Source organism: Candoia aspera, chromosome 7 (genome assembly GCF_035149785.1).
Source record: "Candoia aspera isolate rCanAsp1 chromosome 7, rCanAsp1.hap2, whole genome shotgun sequence".
NCBI classification, from domain to species: domain Eukaryota; kingdom Metazoa; phylum Chordata; class Lepidosauria; order Squamata; family Boidae; genus Candoia; species Candoia aspera.
In genome coordinates, this window is record NC_086159.1 from 42074947 (window position 1) to 42090915 (window position 15969).

General features: G+C 37.4%; 1 protein-coding gene and 1 pseudogene across 3 annotated transcripts in view; both read left to right on the forward strand.

Moving 5' to 3' along the window:
- Positions 1-15969, forward strand: part of PPP1R12A (protein phosphatase 1 regulatory subunit 12A) — a 131889-nt gene that overhangs the window by 36253 nt on the left and 79667 nt on the right. The gene's annotated exons all lie outside the window — the stretch shown is intronic.
- On the forward strand, positions 13556-13706 carry LOC134501673 (U2 spliceosomal RNA; annotated as a pseudogene).

Genomic DNA, 15969 nt, shown 5'->3' on the forward strand with positions numbered 1-15969 from the left:
CAAGGGGGAGATCATTCCAGAGAGTAGGGGCAACATTCCAGAGAGTAGGGGCAACCACAGAGAAGGCATGCGTCCTAGGTCCCATAAGATGACAAGACTTAAAAGGAGGAGCCTGGAGCATGCCCTTCCTGTGGGAGTGTGTGGGCAAGCAGATGTTCTTGGAAGAAGGTGGTCCCTCAAGTAACCTGGTCCTATGCCATATAAGGCTTTCAAAGCAGTCACCAGCACCTTGAATCATACCCGGGAGCCACTGCAGCCCACAGAGTAACAATGTTACATGGGCATAATGGGATGTACCCATAACTACCCACAAAGCTGCATTCTGGACCAGTTGAAGCTTCCAGATGGTTTTCAAGGGTAGCCCCATGTAGAGTGTATTGTGTAGTCCAATCAGGAGTGACCAAGGCATGAGTGACCATGAGCAGGGCCTCCCAGTCCAGGAATGGGTGCAACTGGCACACAAGACACAGTTGTACAAAGGCTCCCCTGGCCACAGCTGCCTCCTGTTCTTCAATAACATGTCTGTTATGGTCAATATGTTGCTGTGCTCTAACATTTCTTTCTTCTCTGACTCCCTTATCACTTTGGAATTTCTGAGTATAACATATTTATACATACCCATCACACTCTTCCATTTCAGGATGAGCCACATTATGGAAAGTGCAGAAAAAGAGTAAGTAGTATGAAAAAGAATTTAAAGATACAAAACCATCCTTGCTTCCACCCTGTCTATACAGTTTTGTACAATGCTTTTTGTTTAAACTGTTCACTCTCTCTGCTTGAGGGATCTCATTAGCTCCATTTATCGATGAATTCCTTAGTCTTTCCATTCTTGTCAGCATTTACTCTTTGTGTATTTGATATATGATATGATCTTCATTCATTCTGCCCCTATGGCCAAACCACATCAATGTTTTTATGTATTGTTTGCTCACTTATATATTCAGTCCACATTCATTTATTAGCCATTCGGTTTTCACTCTGTCTTGTTTTATGACACACAAGGCATCACATTTATATTCTAATATAACTGAGCTGTTTAGATATGTATTATTTTTATGATCTTATGGACTCTTTTTTTGAAAAGTTTAAAACGTTTGAGATGAGCCTATAACAATAATCACATCTGAATTTTATTTCAGATAATATTAATGTTCTATTAACTCTGTATTATCCATTTTTTATGAAATGAATAGTCACTCATTTTCTGTGGTTCAGATAGACCTAAGCAACAGGTTTGCATATATTTATAAATGTTTTTCTTCTGCAGAGTTTGTAATTAAAAAGATTATAGTGATTGTTACATAGTGGAGGTGTGGCAGCTGTCTCTTATGGTCAACACCTGTCTATATTTTTAATGCCACTTCCTAGGTTTATGTGGGTGATGATCTTCCTTTTCACACTCATAAACCTGTTTTCTAGGGGTGTGCATGAAACCAAAAATGTGTTTTATTTCTAAACTGAAATGGGCCATCGCATTTTAGAAATTATACTTAACTGTTTTGGATAAGGTGAAGTTCAGCAATGATAGCATCCAGAATGTTTTAGTTGTTCTGGGTTTTGCCCAAAAGAAAACAAATCTGGAGTGATTTTACAGGAGTAGTGGGACAAAGCTGGTACATGTCACCCTCTTTGTTCTCACCATGTGGCCTCTGAGCCTGTTGACTACTGGAATGATCTTAGCTGCCACCGTGGCATATCCCACCAGCTTGTCTACCCCCTGATATTCTACCTCTTTCCCTCCTTCCTTTCTCTTAGCCATGGCCACCATGGCCAGTATTGTTGCCAGTGCCCATATTCCTTTCTGTGATGGACTACCAACCCCCAGTGTGATATGGCCCATCAGCTTATCTCCTCCCAAACTTCCCAAAGCCCTCCCTTCCCTCAGCTGCCACCACTGTGGATGTTCACATGGCAGAAAAGGAGAACCTCTATGGCACACGGGTCAACAGCCATTAGAATGGTTAGAACCTCCCAATTTTATTTTTTCACTGTTTCCTTATAGATGTTGGCTGTCATCAAGGAAACATTTTTCTTTTTCTTTGCTTCCCTCCCAAATTACAGGTAGACCTCGCTTACCAACTGCCTCATTCAGTGACCATTCAAATTTACAATGGTGCTGAAAAAAATAAGTTTATGACCAATGCCCACATTTGCAACTTTCATGGCATCCCTCAGTGATGTGATTGCCATAACAGTCAGTACGTGTTGTCCTGTGCCTGACGTGTTGTTTTTCTTTTTTTTCCACAACTTGCAGAGTGGAGAGATTGGAGAGGAAGGGATTACAAGAAAGTAAGCAGGCACACAATGGGGAATCTACATCAAAAGGAATGTGGTGGCACCCGCAACCCCAAGCACACTACACAAACAGCCAGTGTATCCCCCATTGTGGGCCTTCTTACTCTCTTGTAATCCCTTCCTCTCCAGTCTCTCTGTTCTGGTTGGTAGGGAGAAAAAAACTGGTCAGACACAGGAGAGCTTGCCTACAGAGATCACTTGGTCCCCCCACCTTTTCTCTCTCCCCCCCCCCCTTGTTCAAGCAATCTCTCCACTCTCCGAGGGGGGGAGAAAAAAACAAGCATTCTGTTGTAATTCCTTCCTCTCCAATGAATGTAAATACAAACATTAATTCCCTTCTTCCTAGTTATCCCAGCCCCAAGCTGAGCATTCCAAAGGGTGGAGGAGTAGGGAAAAGGAAAGCATAGTCGCGATCATGAGATATCCTACTTAGCAACTACTTTGCTTAATGACAGAGCTGCCAGTCCCAATTGTGGTCTCATGAGAATTGTCTCTCATGGGAAGAATATCTGTGATTAAGATGAATGTTTTCCCTAGGATGTTGTTTCTTTTTCAGACCTTACCAATTTTATTGACAGATTTACCATTTAAAGAATGGCAGAGAGATATTTTGGAAACTATTACATTTCTGATATATAGAACAAAACAATCTTGTTACTTTTTAAATCTGGATCAAAGTGCCTGGAATTACTCTTGTGTTTGGTTTGGGCATAGGCCACTTAAAGCAGTTTCAAGCATGGAATCATTTATACAGGAATATTTTGCACATTCCTACTATTTTCCTTTTTTAAGAAGGCCTGTAGTACTTTGACAAAATATCGTTGTTTGTCTAGAATAATTGTGTTCACTTTGTTCTTGCTTACCAGATGTTGCAGAATGAAGTTGTAGCAAAATGACTTAAATGACAGTTTCTCCAAGCCAGATAACAACTTGCAAGTGGAATCTAGTAATATAAGTGATCATTAAGAACAGATTAGGCTGTTAGCACAGCAAATGTTGGTGAAGGAACTTTGCAATTTCAGGACACATTAGGTAAGGAGGGAAAAGAACTATATGTGTAATATTTTAGCTTTTTAATAAAAAAGTATTTAGTGTAGGAGGATGAATCTTAAAATGTAGCATTCAGTCTCCCCCTTCCTAAGCTTTGTCTTTCATTTTTTCTTCTTGGATAATAATACATTTCTCCATTAAATTCCATTTTACTCATTTCAGCCCACTAGTTGGGCTTATCTGGATATTTTTTAATCTTGTCTCTCCCCTCCAAAGTATTTGCTACCCCTCCCAGCTTTGTGTTATCTGTAGACTTGTTAAGAGTGCTCTTAACTCCCTCATTCAAGTAATTGATAAAAATGTTGAAATTACAAGGCCCAAGACAGAATATTTAGGCATTCAGCTCAATACTTTCCTCCAAACTGATTCAACCTAATGTGAGTCCATCAAACAGTAGTATTATCTCGGTGATATTTTACCATTTGATTAAGAAGAGTACCGTGAGAGACTTGGAGGATTTATTGAGGTTCATGTATTCTATGTCTAGGCATTTCCCTGATCTATTAAGCTAGTAAGTATTATCAAAGAAGGAGATAAAGTTTGTCTGCTGTGATTTGTTTGTTGCAAACCTATTGCTGGCTTCTGTTAATTGTAGCATGCCTATCCAAAAGCTCACAGTTATGCTGTTTAATAATCTATTTGAGAACCTTGCCTGGTATAGATGTGCAGCTGAGTTCTTCTCCTTTTTGAAGATAGGGGTTGATGTTTGCTGGACCTTGCTAATACTCATTTTTTTCAGAATTTTCAGAGATTACCAACAGCAGTTCTGTGATCACCTCTGCTAGTTCCTTCAGTAAACTAGGATATAATCCATCTAGCCCTGGAGCCTGACTTCATTTAAATTTTCTTTCTTACCCTCTCTTTGCCTGTCCTAAGCTTCCATCCTTTTTTCAGTAGCATAACGATGACCAGATAGAGGTCCTTTTTTTTTCCTTTTGTACCAAAAATAGGAGTTAAGATGTTCTTCTTACCATTCCCCATTCGTTATTTTTTCCTCATAACAAACCTATACCATCTTTGCCTTTTCTTTTGTTTCTGACATAACCCCCAACCCCTTTTTTGTTATTTTGTGTGTGTGTCTATTTTATCCTGCTGTTCTCAGTTTCTCCACACATACCCTCCAGTCCTAGATATCGCAAATTCAAGGATAACATGTCTAGTTTCTCCCAAGGTACCAGTCACTTAACTTTTTTAACCCTGTTCCTCTCTGCTGGTGAGGATTAGGTCAGCTTTCAGCAAGAGAGGACAAGAATATGTAGAACTCTGACTCTTGGCAGAGTTAGCTTTCTAGCTTATTTCAGGTTAAATGAAATCTCTCATTAACCTCTCACAGGCGTTTTTGAAAGACTGGTAGTCTGATGTACAAAGGCTTCATTTGTATCATCTGCCTGCCCAAGTGGTCTACAATAAACTCCTGTGATATAACTTTTTATTCACCTGTTTTTCTTAACCAAGCGTTTCCAAGATGTTTTCTATGCTCTGACACCTTTTTTTTGTGTACATATTTTTTTCTTTATGTACAGTGAAACACCACTCTTTCTGTTGTTCTGTTCCTTTTGAATAAGTTAAAGCCTTCCAGTGTTATGTGTCAGTCCTGAGTATCATTCCACTAAATATCCATGCCCATGACATAGTATTTGTCTCCCTGACTTAATATTTCTAGTTCTTCCTATTTATTTCACATACTTTGTGCATTGATATCTGAACATACAACATTTTGATTGACAGCACATGCTGGCTTCTTGTGAAACTACAACATATTTTTAGTTTATTTATTTATTTATTCAAATTTTATTACCCCCCATCTCCCCCAATAGAGAGGACTCTGGGCAGATTACAATAAAATCAAGCTACAACAATAAACGTTAAAATCCCATAAAAATCAAGCACATTACAAATATAAAATGCAATAAATAAATATAAAATCCAAGAGGCTATAAAATTCCAAGCTGGTAGGAGTGGCTCTAGGGTGCGAGCCACCCCCAAGAATGGTTACCCATTTCCCACCCCAAGCGAAATGGCAGAACCAAGTCTTCAGGACCTTCCAGAAGGTCAGAAGTGAAGGGGCCTGCCTCACCTCTGGGGGCAAGATGTTCCAAAGGGTGGGGGCCACTGCAGAGAAGGCCCGTTTCCTGGACCCCGCCAGATGAAATTCTCTTACAGACGGGGTCTGTAACGTGCCCTCTCTGGAAGATCAGGTGGTGCGGGTCGATGTGATGGGGACGGTCCCTCAGGTAACCTGGAGCCATGCCATGTAGGGCTTTAAAGGTGATAACCAACACCTTGAATTGGACCCGGAAGCAAACTGGCACCCAGTGCAGCTCGTGCAGCAGAGGTGTTATACGTACCGACCTAGGGCACCAAAAATGGCCCACGTGACTGCATTCTGGACTAGCTGAAGCTTCTGGATACTCTTCAAGGGTAGCCCCATGTAGAGCGCATTGCAGTACTTACAGTATTATTATCTGCCTAACTTTTTGCTAAGCAGATTACCCATGATTTGAGTTATTCTTAAGTAATTTTGTTCAGATTGATGAAACTTACTATTCTGAATGGCCTGAATGGGCATAGGATATTGTTAAAGTATTGAACTGTGATTGGATTTCATAAATGGTTAACAAAATGTTAAGTATACTTACCAAAGTCTTCTGAAACTTGTAATTCCTGTGAAGAATCTGATCTGTTAAGAATAAAATATCTGTGTTGCATCAAGCCAAAGTTCATCTATACCAACTGGGCCTCCAAATATAATCATGAAATCTACCACAGGGAATTAGCATGACAGAGAGTTCTCTTCTAAGGCAGGGGATGTATTTTATGCTGAATTTATATCTTTAGCACCATTTTTCCTGTCTTGATCTTGGAACTGATCCAGAACAATACAGTGGTGCTGTAGGGAAATGGAAAGGATGACAACAACTAAAGAAGTTTCTAAAGCAGGCAAGGGCTTCTGGTGGGAATGGTGGACTGAACGGCTGTGCCCACTGGTTCAGCGGGCAGAGCTGACGCGATAACTTTTTTATGGCTCAGGCAGGTTTTCCTGAAGCCCAGAAATGTTCTCTGGATCAAGGAGAACACCTGGAATCATCCCATCTGTCCTCCGGACAGCTGCTTGCAGCCAGAAGATTGCAAAGAGCGTTTCACATTTGACTGGTAAGAGCCAGCTCCATCACTTTCCAAGCCACGCTGTAGCATTAAAGGGACATTAAGACCAGCCACCTCATTTCTAAATCACCAATTTGTTTTTTGTTTTTTTTTCAAAGTATATGTACCCCAAGAGAAGCTTTCTACAGCGAGAAGAAGCTGGTTCTCTTAGTGCTTAACATTATTTTTGGGATTACTTTTTTTAAAAAAAATCTTTTAAGTTTTGGATTTTGTTTTCCTTCCAAAGGAAATTCCAAAGATTGAGAGTAAACAATTGTCTTCCTGTTATTATTTTTGTATTAAATTTGAAGATACTAGTATTTTCCTACACACTGAATCAGCTGATTTGAACCTTCAGTTTTCTGTTTTCACTTTCCCTTGAGAACTGTCTGCTATCTCACTCTCCCTTTATGTAAACACACTCTGAAACTCTTCCATATCTTCGACTTCTGTTGGTAAAGCTCCTAAGGGGCACCATAATTATTGCATGAGACATGGAGGATTTCAAATAGATTCTTTCTGATCTTCACCAGGATTTTAAACAGATTTCTTCTGACTTCTATCAAGCTTTTATGCAAGATATCCGGGACATTGTGGAAAATATGAGATCTAAAATGTGCCATCAGGTTGGGGATGTGGTGGATGAAATGTAAGAGCTATAGAAAGGTGTTTTTTTTTTAAGACTGAGATTGGGATTTTTATTGAGATGCTGGATGAAGATTGGATAATGGAGAAATCTAAGGGAGAGAGTGATCTGCAAGCCATAAGTAAAATCGATCTCTTGGTGGGGTGCCATGAAAAGAACCTAGAATCTTTCAAGAGGAAAGCTCTGTGCACATTGTGGGGATATGTAACTGCTCTGGTTTGTTTTGAAGTGGGATAAGGGTTGAAGAATGTTCATCTGGTTTCCGTTAAGGATTTTATTGATGCTATTCACCTTTAAAGATTTGGTTTTACTGTTCTGAATTGGCTTTGGGGGGGGTGTTATTAAGATTAAAATTATTAAAACTGTTGTATTAGGGTTAAAGAATGTTCATCTGGTTTGCTTTAAGGATTTGATTGATGTTATTCCCTTTTAAAGATATGGAATTACCATTTTGGATTGTCTTTGTTATTTGGGTTTATTAAGATTGGGATTATTAAAATTGTTGTACTATTAAATATAATAGCAAACAACTTACGTGCTTTTTAATTTGATTGTTATTATGGTAGACAGAAATGTATAGAATAGTGGTAAAGGTAAAGGTAAAGGTTTCCCTTGACGTAAAGTCCAGTCGTGTCCGACTCTAGGGGGCGGTGCTCATCTCCGTTTCAAAGCCTTGGAGTCGGCGTTGTCCATAGGACACTTCCGGGTCATGTGGCCAGCATGACTCACGGAACGCCGTTACCTTCCCGCCGAAGCGGTACCAATTAATCTACTCACATTTGCATGTTTTCGAACTGCTTGGTGTGCAGAAGCTGGGACGAGCAACGGGAGCTCACCCCGCCGCGCGGTTTCGAACCGCCGACCTTCCGATCGACAGCTCAGCGGTTTAACCCGCAGCGCCACCGCGTCCCTTAAGAATAGTGGTAGAAAGAGAATAATTAAATATGTTTTATCTTTTGTAGGGAGAAAGATGTTTAGGAGGTTTATATGAACTTTTTTTTCTTTATTTTAATATAAGGGGTGGAGTAATTGTACTTAGTGATTTTTATTATGTGTTAAAGTGGAGTGACTTATAGAAATAATGTGGTGTTTTGGTTTAATATAGAGTAAGAGATTGATTATGGAAAGTTTTGTATATCCTTTGAAATTTTTTTCTCTTGTGTTTCTGAACTTTTAAAGCTTTTTTTTTCTTTCTGTGTAGTTTTTTTGTAGTTTTTATTCTTCTCTTGAAACCTAATAAAATTTACTATAAAAAAAAGTTTCTGAAGCAGGCAAGAAAGTATAGAATTTCTCTCATGTGTTACATAGAAGTCTTCAAGTTACTGGGATTTTTAAAATTTTTATTTTACATTCTTAATGTATACAATTATCAAAGCAATCTTTAAAATTAAGAAAAAAAAAGTAATAGAAACCAAAAGAAAAGAAATTAGCATTCCCTCCAACAAAGACAAAAAATGGAAAAAAATCTACCTTATATACTACCAACAAATGCACTAATATTATATAACCAATACAAAATATTATTGTAAAATATCACAAAATATCTGCCATAGCAACACATATTGCTGCATCCCTTGATTTGCAGAAAATAATTGCCTTTTCCAAAACAGATCACACATTTCCAACAACCATTTCTTAACATATAGAATAATACCACTTTTCCAATTTCTCAGTATGGTTCTTTTAGCCATCACCCTTGCTTGATACAACCATAATTCCTGATTAAGTTAGATTCAAAAGCTTTGGTATGTAGTTAAATATCACATCAACCTCTTTAAATAATTTCCCATAAATCTAGTTACATACATTAACATACTATTCCAAGAGGATATAAAATGATCACATGACCATATGGGTCAATGAACCTGCACTGACCCATTCTGCACTTCCAACATAGAAAATCTGATGCCCATCCTTTTAAATATATTTCTTTGGGAATCCAAGATGCCCTAAATACAATTTTTTGATGAATCAACTTTAATTTCAAATCTGTAGGGATAAATATTTTTAACTTAAGGTTAAAGGAACATATTGTCTGTTGTGCAAACATTTTAATTCTCCTTTTGACTGGGAATGATATTTGGTTTGGACTTTGACAAAATATTAGTTCAGTACATGCAGCTTCAAGTTTGTTTCAAAATTCAACCCTTTATTTTGGGGAGCTTAATGTGTGGTTAATTTTATTTCAGTTGGGTTTGTACTATACTGAAAAAGTAACCATATGATTTATTTCATACCTTGGATTAATTTAATTTAAAAACTAGGTACCACAAGGTTTGTGTAAAACTGGACTTCGCACAAATGCACACATCTCTGCTGGGTTAAATAATGCTGGGGACAGAGTTTCAGTAAGAAGAACTGCTTCCCATTAGGCTCTTGATCTTGAGCCAAAGTTCCTCTGAACATGCAGAGAGTCAAGGAAAAAACATTTCTGACTCTCTGCATGTTAAGGAGGAATGCTGTATTTTTTCCCTGCAGCAGTGAGTGGGAAAAATCATGCATGGGAAAAGTTCTCAGCACTCAGAAACAGTGTTTCTGGGTAGTGACTATCTCTAATAAGATGCTGCTTAGTGATAAGGCATGGATGCTGTGTGGAGAGGAAATTCTAAAAAAAGTAGAAAAGCAGGATCCAGGATAGTGAAGAAGGGACACGTAGCTACCTGATTTAATTAACCGTGATTCTTCGATTTGCTTTACTGCCTTGGGGGTGGGGGTGGGGGGAATCCTTATGAAAGGAGGTAAATCATTTAATTTTTTCTTATAATACTTACATGCTTATAAGTATTAAGCTGAAACTGAGTAAATTGTAGGCAACTGTTTTATTTTGTTTTATATAATGTTTTTTAAAAAACCTGGTGCTTGAATCTTATTTAGAATTGATGCTTGGTCTCGCAAAAAGTAATGAAAATACATTTAGTAAAGTCTTAGTAAGAAGTAATGTACCCCTCCTTATGTATTATCACTGAGAAGTAAAGGGCAGTCAGTACTTACATTCTTATACAAACAACATTTGTGACAGTCTGATCTGAAACAAATTCCTAGACTCTGTACAGTCCATAGTATGATTCTGTTAACTGTGAATTGTTTTAATGAGTGTTACTTGAATTACTTTTTAATGTTTTTGATTTGTAGTATGAGTCTTTACATTATTACTGCTTTTATATGTTTTTGTTATTTAATAAAACACACACCGTTGCCTCTCAGCTGATGCAAAGTGTGTCTCCCTTTTAAACTTAACAACTTGAAGTCTGCCTATTACACAACATAAAAAAAATTTGTTTCTATTAGCCTCTTGGAAGTTTCTTGAAAAAATTAAGCATTGCCTTCACTTCTCTGCAAGTATAAGATTAACACAGTATGCATTTCTGGTCAGAGTTTAAAGTGTTAAAGTGTCAATATTACACTGTGCATAAAACTGGGTTTTGAAACTGATCTGATGATTGAGAAAACAACCCAGTTTAGTTTAGTTTAGTTCAGGCCAGTTTAATCCTCTAGGAGGATGAAATAGCAAATGGAAAAAATATATAAATTAACTGATCAGCATACAAAGAAGTTGGAAATGTGTCAGTTTCCTCATCTAATGCACCAGATTGTAGGTTTTTCTAAAAAAAAAAAAAAGGAAAAAAGAACTCTAAGAAGTACCATACAGAGCTACAGAAAGAGACCTTCTTAAAGATTTACTCCATAATTTTACTATTGTAGTGCAATTTCCCCCCATACACATTCTTTTCTTCCAGGATCAAAATTTAGACTCTTACCAGCCCTACTTTCTTTAGGCCTAGAAAAAACACTGGTAGAACTTAAGTAGAGGGTATGGGATTTAGACATTCAGGTAGACAGAGCCAAACTTTCCTATCTCTCATACAGATGAATTGCTCTCTCCTTCTGGACAGTCCCCAATTACTTCTATGAGAGTATGTACACCCCACATAGAAGGGTCTTCTTCCTAGCCCATATAGATGCTCTTCCTGCTAGGGTGACAGCTGGTTGATATGCCAACCTTCCATATGAAGATTGAGTATGTATCTGCCAAAACATAGAGTCTGAGTCTGTTTCACACAACCTTTTAAAGTGCCCACTGTACTTGCACTGGCAATCAGAGCTAATACACCAACTCTTGAGTCTGATAAATTCCACTCACGATGAGGAGATTGAGATATTTTTACTAAGTGATCAATACCCAGGTGCTTTGAAGGCAGTGGCAAAAAATTTATTCATAGCCTTAACCTATAGAAACCATTTAGTGCCTTCAGTGAATTGTTCACTTTATAGGGTTTATTCTTTTTATATAGGTATGTACTGTTACTTACGTATGTATTAATGCTGTGCTGTATTTTTGAATTCTTTGACTTGGTCTTGGACCATAAATAAGTTTAGACTCCACTAGCCTATTAATAAATACATTGCTTGATCCATTTATCACCACTAAAAAATAAGACTGCATTTGCTTATGCATAAACATTTTTATAATATATTCTGTGCTTTAACCTATTCGTTCTGTTTATGTAGCTTAAATACTGAGTTCACTGGCATTTTAAAAGCTTATTGTTATATGCCAGCATGGTATTAATGAAAATGTACTTTGGAAAAATAAGGTTACTTATTCTTAGTTTTCTAAAATTGCTTCTATTAGATGCTTTTCAGGATATACTAAGCTTCAGTTTCAGATGCACTTGCTGTTCCTTGGTTTCGTGTAAAGCAAATGAAATAGTCTTCTATAACTGAGTACTGGATGGGATTTGAAAGGCATAGTACCTGGCTGATCTTTCTGTGTTATTTACTAGTGATGACACATTGTTTTTTGGTGTTCATTTAATAGTTATAGTAACTTATACCATAACAGAACAGCATAAAAGCAATATGAAATAAATAAAGCCAGTATGAAATAAATTAAGATAATAATGGATACTGTGGTATATTAATTTGGTTGCTTATCTGAAAATGATTATTTGCATATTTCTCAGGTAAGGCTCCTAGGGCAGCTCTTGCAGTCCATAAGAACAAAGGTATGTCATAAGATAAAGAGTAAGTTTTCTGGTTGTAGAAGAGTTGGTTCTCGTAGTTTTTGTTACAAAGGAAGAGGTCATTCTTAGCTTGAGGTTAAATCAGTAGGTGGAGATGGCAGCAAATATATGTAGTGGCTTCCGTTAGTAGAATTTGCTGGCTTGATCATCAGACATGGTTAAGGATGTGTTCTATTTAATTATTTTATATCAGGATGACATTATAGAATACATGGGTGATTTCTAGTACTAATCTGTATATTTGACAATTTTGTTACTGTTTAATAACTTGTCATTTATCATAAAGTAACTGCTACAATTATATTTGACTGAAAGTGCAATCTTTATAAGTTCCAAAGATAGCCCTGGTGATCATCAGGAAAGTCTTCTTTGGATTCTGACAGCTAAATAATATTTCTCATTGCTGGTGCCAGTAAGAAGCAATTAAAAATAAATATAATAGTAATTCTATCAAGTGTAAGGATTGGTTTTAGTACCTTTGGCATTACAACTTACAGGAACACAGGATAAGCCCCTTTAAATTCTCTTGGACCTCTCTGTGGGTTTTGATGCTTTAATTATGCAATCCTTTTAGATAAGCTGCCCTACTTGGGAACTTTCACTCATGATTTGTTTGCTGGTGTTGAGGTTTACTGCTTTACCCTATGGTGTTTTTCTGGGAATTGTTTCTTGCCTCCTCTGTGCTGTATGATATCTGGATCATTTGTTCTCAGGAGTTGTCATATATGGGGTGACACAAAGTTACTTTCAGTTTCTTCCTTTAATCCAGCCTTTTTCAACCTTTTGACCCTGGAGGAACCCTTGAAATATTTTTCAGGCCTTGGGGAACCCCTTCACATTCAGGCTCAAATATAACCCAGAAGTTACAAAATTATTATATTCGTTTCATGTGTAGGCCTGTATATATGCATTAACAGTGTTTTTAAACTATAAATAAAGAATGAAACTTACTTCTTTAATGTGAAGTTGCCCAAATTTGAAATATTTTTTTAAATAAACCGTAATCTCCAAGGGAACCCCTAGTGACCTCTTGTGGAACCTTAGGGTTCCACGGAACCCTGGTTGAGAAACTCTGCTTTAATCTGATCAGTTTAGGATTGTTGAATCACTCAGTAAGTTTATTCAGCCAATGACCAGTAGAAGAATGGAATATATAGAACACAAGAAATCAGATCCGAATGAATAAGGTAAAATACCAACATAGCAGAAAATCGCCATAGCAAAATATAGCATAGATTACTAAAATGATGTATTATTTACATTACATTTGCATGGCTTATATACATTTGCATATAAGCCATGCAAATGTGATCTTTGCACTACATTCTATAAAGTAAAAATACACATTACCTAAAAAACAGTATATAAAGGCATTACAAATCTACATATTAATATTGTTTCTCGGCCTTTTGGCTAAGATCAAGTGTAGTATCTGTTATTCATTCATATTAATATCTTAAATAAGAAATAAGTCAGAAGTAATTAGCCTTGAAACTGATTATGTCTTATTTTCATTGCAGCAATGTAAAATTTGGCTACCATGAAGGTAATAGAGGGTTCTGTGTTTTCTCAGAGAAGATTCATGTAGAAATTAGCTTACTTTCCTAAGAATTTATTTATTAGGGGCAGAATATAAATAGACCTAATATCCCTGTAAAATTTACAGTGTAATAATACATGCAAAATGGTTTTGATCTCTTTGCTACCACACAGGCAGGTGAGCTCAATTAATGGGATTTTAGAGTATCTGCCTTGCAACAAAGGAGATAGTAAGTTATTGTGTCTGGCTTTGAAGAATGCAGTTCTCAGCCTCATGAGAGAAAGGTTCTATAAATACTTTGCTGGTTCCCAAACGCCCTTGTTTATCCAATTTTTGCCTTGTAGAGGCTGATTGTTAACTTCAGCTTCAAATTCCCTATCCTTTATTCTTTGAGTGAGAGTTGTTTAGCTTGAGAGATTAGGAATGGTGCAGAGAGCCCATAGAGTGCTAAATTTTGTACTGCAGCCTATCTGTGCAACTTAAATGGATAAAGCTAGAAAACACTGGATTTTTGGCCACTAATTTATCATCATCTTCCAGGCCCTTACCAGGATTGTGGGCATTTCTCTCTCAAGTCTTAGCTGGGCATTAGCAGTTCCATTGGATGAAGTGAGAATTGATCTCAGGATTTTTGTTTGCACTGATTCCTGGACATTGTTCTTTGTGTAAATTTACACTGTGCACCACAGAGGATTTGAGCTAACGATTTGGCCTCATTTGTGTAAAAAAAGTGCTTACCAGCATTTGAGGATCTTAGGGCTGACTGTAGTACAGGTAGTCCTTGGGTTACAATGGCAGTTGGTTCCAGAAGTTCTCTTGCTAAGCGATGCGGTTGTAAAGTGTAATGTCATGTGTCCTCATCGCATAGCAACAGCAGTCCCATTTGCCGTTGTAACCCCAGGACTGTTTGGGTCATTAAGCAGGAAGAAGTGGGAGTCCCAGTCTTGTACTCAGTAGCAGGGCTCCTCAGGAGAAAAAGCAGCAGGAGTGACTTACAGGAGCAAATTGCGGCCTTCCCTCCCTGCTTCCCCACTGACTTTGCATGGGAAGCCAGCAGGAAAGGTTGCACATGGTGATCATGTGACTGCAGGACACTGCAAACTGTCGTAAGTGTGAGCTGGTTGCCAAGCTCCCAAATCACGATTATGTGACCATAGGGGGTGCTGCAGTGGCTGAAACTTTGAGGACCAGTCATAAGTACCACTTGTTCAGTGCCATCATAATTTTGAGTGGCCACTGAACAAGTGGTCGTAACTCAAGGACTATCTGTATGTGATTGTGATGTGCACTCTAGGTGCCTTTAGCTTCCTGAGGTATTTAAAGGCAGTAACCTGCTCTGTTTTGTGCCCTTCTTCATTTTGGCTTCATTTTTGTAAAATAAATAATGACACGGTGTAATATGTCATGTGTTGTTCATCTGAGGTTGTCTTACCTAATTTTAAGACCTGCTAAGGACCAGACGATTTTTATTATGTCCTGATACGTTAAACCATAGAACTCAAAGAGGGTGTACTTACTTTTTCCCACAACTGTAGTCTTGTATCATTAGTATGCCGTAATGGATTTGCTGTGGTTCAGTAAATTGTTAGATAGTACAGCAAAAATGGAAATGTTCTGTAGCACTCTAAAATAAATGGTTTGTCAACTTTGGATGGTTTTAATGTCATTGTTGTGGCTTGGTTCTCTTATTAATAATAACAGCAGCAATAATAGTACAGTCATAAAGGTTAATGAAGCTCTGATATTTCTCTGCTGTCTTGGGAAGCATCAGTTTTTGATTTTTCAAGATAGATGTGAACATAAACACCTAATGGGGTTTAGAGGAAGAAAATACATACATATGCATATATGAAACAAAATGACTCTAAATCATTCTTCCCATGACATGAAGAAACAAATGTGTGTTTCTTCATCTTTCTCTCTGCTTTTCCTTTACTAGCTGGGGACAGTGGCAGTGGATTCCTATAGCAGCTGTTTGTCAGATTATAATTTATAATTTCCAAATACATTGCTTGATGACAATATATTTTTGGAATTCTAAAATTCTTTCTACTACCAAAAGATAAGAACAAATCAGCTGTTACCTTAAAATGTATGGGCTTAATTTAGGAGGTACTATAATAACATTATATAACATGGAATTTTGAGGGATATTGGAGCCATTTTTTAAGGTAATTGGAGCAATACTGGTATATACATAGTTGAAATAACTATTTCCACTGTATTGAAACAGCCGTTGAGCCTTGTCTATCATTCTATTGCCTGTT